Source organism: Paroedura picta, chromosome 1, assembly GCF_049243985.1.
Source record: "Paroedura picta isolate Pp20150507F chromosome 1, Ppicta_v3.0, whole genome shotgun sequence".
In the NCBI taxonomy this organism is placed as follows: domain Eukaryota; kingdom Metazoa; phylum Chordata; class Lepidosauria; order Squamata; family Gekkonidae; genus Paroedura; species Paroedura picta.
The window spans coordinates 94,300,881-94,306,931 of NC_135369.1; positions in this window are offsets into that span (position 1 = coordinate 94,300,881).

Sequence of the window (6,051 nt, forward strand, 5' to 3'; positions counted from 1 at the left end):
TTCTTAGTTCAATTGTTGATTCTTTGTTCATTACTGCAGCGATTGCTCAGAAAATGCATTGCTGATGAGAATGGGATAGAATACCTCCTAATGTTGACCCAGAGCTGCTTGGAAACATCTGAGTGTTTGAATCAAATACTACAGTGGTTGTTGAGAGTCTAAATTACAATACAAAATCCTCAAGTCAGTTCTGGGTCTTCCATGAGGTTATTTATATATGCATTTGTAAGTTGCTTGCTGCAACTCAAGGTAACTCAAGGTCTTTGCCCAGTCAATATAATGTACTTTTTAAGTCTAATTGAACTCATTAGGAGAAAGTGGAGTGTGTATTTTAACATTTCCACTGAACCTGATGGGACTACAATTGCCCTAACATGTGTTGGATCATGCCTCAGATTTCTAGCGGATTAGGTTAGCCAGCTAACTTTTCAGAAGCAAGAACATTTCTATCAATATGGCTTATCTAGGTATTGTCAAATTCACCAAACTAATGAGGCATACACCAGGTATCATGGCAACCCTGTAGGGTTTTCAAAGCAAGAGATGTTCAGATGTGGCTTGTCATTGCTGCCTCTTTAAGACAGAGAGCCTTTGTCTGCAGTAATCACGCTCTGCTTTCTGGGGGAAATCACTCTAAAGTGAGCAATTATAGACAAAGAGAACTATTACGGGCAATGGGAGACTGAATCAAATTGCATGTTCACATGACCGCTGACACTGGAGGAAGCAGAAATTAGCACCAAGTGCCTTGAGCACCCCCCACACACACACACACAAAGTCACTGATCAGAGGTAGAGCTTTGTAGTTTCAGGAGTCTTCCACTGCAATAAATACCACAGAGTAATTTCTACTCATTTACATAGCAATATGTCTTGGTTGCCAAGGCAAATGGCATGTGATTGCTGACAAAGGCAGAGCTTTGAGCTCCCATTGTTAAGATGAAGGACTGTGAGCAGAAAAGGAGAAGAAACCAATAGCATGCTGACATTTACACATAACAAAAGGAGCGTCCTCATTGCTGTGACATGGGAAAAATCAGTGAAAAGCAAGTTTCAGAAGACTCAGTGATAACACACTGAAGGCATTGTTTGCAATGCATAACCAAAAATGACATGATGGATTTCACACAGCAAAACCACTCATAGATGCATAGTTTAAAAATAAGACATCATTTTAGGCAGTCTTTTTGCAACTTTTCCATAACGCAAAATACCCCCAGGTCTTGGCTAATAAAACATAAAAAATGTACAAATATCAATTAAAATGTTAGTTAGAAAGGCTTTAAGGAAAAGATGGCTGAAAGTCAAGTGTTTATGAGAAAGAAAAGAAAGGTAATATTTTGGACCATGTTTTTTAGACAAAAGGCTGTAAAAGATTAGTATTAGCAAAGGAAATATCCATACCCACATAATGGCAAGGAAAACCAGATACATTTACAATGCTCTCACCAACAGTGAGAAATGAGAAATGAAAATGAAAGGCTTCTTTACAATGTCCTTTAGTCAGCCAAAACTAGCAATCCCTAAACTAAGGGAAGTACTTGGCTATGCACTGGGTACAATTCCTAAGAATTTGTGGTCCAGTAAATATTTTAAGTCCAAATATCCAGAAGAAGAAGACAAAGACAACAAAGAAGATGATGATGAAGAAGAGAGTTGGTTCTTATATGCTGCTTTCCTCTACCCAAATGAGTAGAGGAACTTCACTGCCCCAGCTCCCATGCAGGAGCACAGGTAGGGAGTGGATGAAGTGCACTGGGCCAAATGCTCCTCCATGTGGGTGCAGGAAGAGATGGGGCAACCTGCCACAACTAAAACTCCAGCCTGTATCTCAGCATGAAACCTCCAGTGCATAAACAGTCAAAGAAGCTTACATTTGCCTTCCCTTTCTTTTCCCCACAACAGACACCATGTGTGGGAGGTGAGGCTGAGAGGCCCCTGATATTACTGCTTGGTCAGAACAGCTTTATCAGTGCTGTGGCGAGCCCAAGGTCACCCATCTGGCTGCATGTGGAGGAGCAGGAAATCATACTGGCTCGCCAGATTAGAAGTCCACCCTCCTAACCACTACATCTAACTGGCTCTTGTGGAGGACATCTCATTTCCCACTCCACCTCCTTCCTCCATCTTTCCCTTCCCTGAAAGTCCCCATAGCCTTCAACTTTTTCTGCTTCCTTCTCTCCTTCCCCTAAACTGCCCCTCCAGCTTTCCCTTTCCTTCCCCCTGGAAGTTTCTACCCAGGAAAACTGGTCCTGTTGCACATTGCTGTGCATTAGGCTGGGCCCAGTTGTATGGTATCAAACCCATATCAAACCCTTGTGCTGAGCAACTCCCCCTTGTAACCCTCCTCACAACACTAAGTCTTCTTTCCTTCCCCCTGGCAATCCCATATCTTCTCCCCTTTTCCAACTTCATTCCCATATTTCTACCAACCAAGTTAAGCTTTATTTTCAGCTTTCTCTCCTCCTGGAAGCCTCCTCCTGGTCCCAGCCACCAGGACCAGGGCCTCTTGTATCACGGGGAAACCATAAAGACCTCTGAGGGGAACTTCACTTTACCCTGCATCCCATTCTCCATATTTCCTTTTTCTTTCCTCTTGTCATCTCCTCTTTCCCTGCTTCCTTCTCCAAACACTAACCAACCTACCTTAGACCTGCCCAGCATTTTCAGCTGCATTTATTATTTATTTAATTTTTTATACCTCTTTTTTATCCATAATGGGGACCCAAAGCTGATGACATTATTGTCCTGTCCTCCGTTTTATCATTATAACACCCCTGCTAGGTAGTTTAAGCAAAGAATGGGTGACTGTCCAACTGTAACTTGCCTCAGAACACTGACAGAGCTGGCAGAAGGCTGGTGAGCACGCTCCCTCCCCCCTCCCTTCAGGCCTGCTGGGAAGGAGCCTCTGACAGCCCCTGACTGAGGGGAGGGAGGCGTTTCCGAGAGCAATGCAGGGGAGCCTGAGGCCTTCCTTTTGAGGGGGGGGGGAAACTTTCCCCTTCTGCAAAACAGTTGGCTGACAGGGAGGACACAGAAAAGCCTCTTCTCACTGCTGTGGCTGGCCATGCTGCTGGAGGGAAGAAACAGCCAAGCAATTCTCTGCAGATTTGAGACCTATCACACAGGGCTGTTGTGCTGGTGAGACTGGAAGCTGTTGTAGAGGTTCTTTTGCCTCCTGTTTCATCTGCACAACAACCCCGTGCAGTAGGCCTCAAGTGTTTCAATTCCACAACAACCTGCGTGGGAGGTCTTAAATGTTTCTTTTCTTCAACCCTGTCCAAACTCCATAGCAACCCTTTCTGCCTGGGGAGCTGATCTTTATACTTTGCGGATGAGCTGTAATTCCAGGAGCTCTCTATGTCCCTCCTGGAGGTTGGCTACCCCTGGGTTGGAGATATTCCTGGAGGTTTGGAGGAGGGCCTTAAAATTGTACAATGCCTCAGAGTCCGACCTCCAAAGTAGTATTTTTTGCCTGCAGAGCTGATCATTAAAATCTAGAGATGAGCAGCGATCTAGAGAGGAAGGTAGAGGTTCACAGACTGTGTGTTGGGGTAGAGTAGTTGCGGGTGTGTCCCTCCTGGGCTATGGGCTTTGGCCAGCCCTCACCAGCAACTGTTTGAATTTTGGGGTGCAGAGAGACAGACAGACCAATATCAGTCCTGGAAAATTCAGGAAGATCTAAATAAATAATATTTACAGCCTGAAACTGTAAATAGTGAACAAGTAAATGGCTGAAGAGACATGGGAACTAAAGAGACTTTTTTTAAAGCTTGGCCTGGTAAATAAAAAATCCTATGAACTCAAAGACATAAGTGGCCCAGAATTTCAAGTGTAATTAGCTTTACAGAAAAGTAGACAGTGAGACTTTGGGGGAAACTAGGTGACCCACTTTTATTAGGCAACGACTTGGCCTTGCAGACAACAACAGGGACTGCAGTTGCCAGCAGTAAGTCTCAGGCTTCAGAAGGGCAGACATCACCAGCCAAGTGGATTCTGGGGCCACGTGCATTCCTTTTGAAGGGATGCATGTGAGGGGAGAGAGCTTTCCCTTCAGCCTAACTGCCTAGAGATGAGCTCTACTTCCAGGGGATTCTTGGACTCCACATGGAGGCTGGCATCCCTAAACCTCAGGGTGATACAATGCAATACAGTCACCCCTCCAAAGTAGTCATTTTTGCCTGCGGAGCTGGTCTCTTTAGTCTGGAGATGAGCAGCAATACCAGGCCCCATCTGGAGGTTGGCTGTCCTTGGTCTGAACATATTCCTTGAAGTCTGAAAGTGGAGCCTCAAAAGTGTGTATTGCCCCCACAGCCACCTAGCACCCCCTGACCTATTTCAGATCAAGAAAACATTGCAGAGAGGAGGAAAGGTTGCCAGATTGGTGTAGGTTCATCTTCTGGAATTCCACACTACCTAGGTGTGCACAAACCTGACTAAGGTCAAGACCTGCTGTACACAGAGGGACCTCCTCTTAGGGTTGCCATCTTCCAATTGAGGCTCTCTACCCCACCTCCCTCACGGAGAGTCTGCCATGGGGAGAGGAAGGGAAGGTGACTGGAAAATGCTTTGAGACACCTGTGGCCTGCTGGGTGACTGCGGCCCATTCCCAGTTCTGATCCTAAGCTTGTATTCCTGGATACAGTGGGCTTTGCCCCTAGTATAACTAGAGGCAAAGCCTGTGGTACCCAGGGAAACAACAGGTGTGGAGATGCATACCTGCAGTTTGGCCTTCCTAGGGGCTGGCTACATGACAAAAGCTCCTGACCACCCTTGGGCTCTTGAGGCCCCACCTCCAAGCCTCAAGGAACATTCCTGCCAAGAGCCCCCATAAGCCCCCAACAAAAAATTCCATCTGGACCGCCCATATGACACTGATCCAAACCAAATATAACAAAACAAATCATTTCACTGACTGCTAGTATTCACCTATAATAATAAAAGGATCCACATGTTCATCTTTCTGTCCATTTGGGGCAGGTATAACCCAGGAAATAAACACTAAAAGCTGCCCATCAATTTCAGGATGATCATGGGAGTTACAGGGCCCAAATAAAAAGGAAATGGAATATCCCAGGCCAGGTTATCTCGAGACCCCCCCCCCCCAATGCTATCTGTAGGGGAAACTGACTTTGTGCAGTGGTTAAAGTGTCAGACTAGGATGTGTGGGAGTCATGTTCAAATCCCTACTCTACTATGGAAGCTTGCTGAGTGAACCTGGGCCCATCACACACTTTCAGCCTAGCCCGCATCACAGGGTTGTTGTGAAGATAAAAGAGAGGACAAGGGAAGATATGCACTGCTTGGGTCCCCCTTGGAGAAAAAAGCAGAATATAGACAAAGTAAGAAAATAAATAAACATTCTAACTTCTGTTCCTCATTTGTTACCAGTGAGGCAGATTGACATTTATTATCTTGCATGTTAAGGGTGGAAGCGGGGAGCATCCTTTCACTACTTTGATAGATTATAGGGAAATATTTCTCCTATAGTACTATGTAATATGTTCTTAAGTAGCCAACCAGGATGGGTGAGGAAGCACTGAGATTGAAAAATAAAGGGGGCATTATATGTAGGGATAAAGGAATGGCAGATCATGAAAGGACGACAACAAAATGAGGCAGGAGAACACTGTGGAAAACAGAAAGTGAAGATGATTCTATTTCAGCTAACATTTGGAAGGCGAAGGGCACTATTGTTACACATTCTGATCCTAAGCTTGTATCTGCATGGATGATAGCAGTGGAGATTACCCCTCAATAAGTGTGCAGAGCAATATTTTAATAGTGTATTTGCTATTTTTTAAATGTTTTTATGTATGTATTAAAATAAAATTGCTGCCTGTCCTAAAGGCAATTGGCCATGAAGTGAGATATAAAGGTCAATAGACAGGTAAATCCATTTAAACCTATGTCTGTTTTTTTTAAATCTCTACCAGATTGCATAAAGCAGAGCTTCTTTTTAAGAACTCTTGTTTAATTTTTTAAAATGTGAATTTCCTAAGTGATATGCTGCATTAACCATATTGTCCATTTTAAAACACACAAACACAG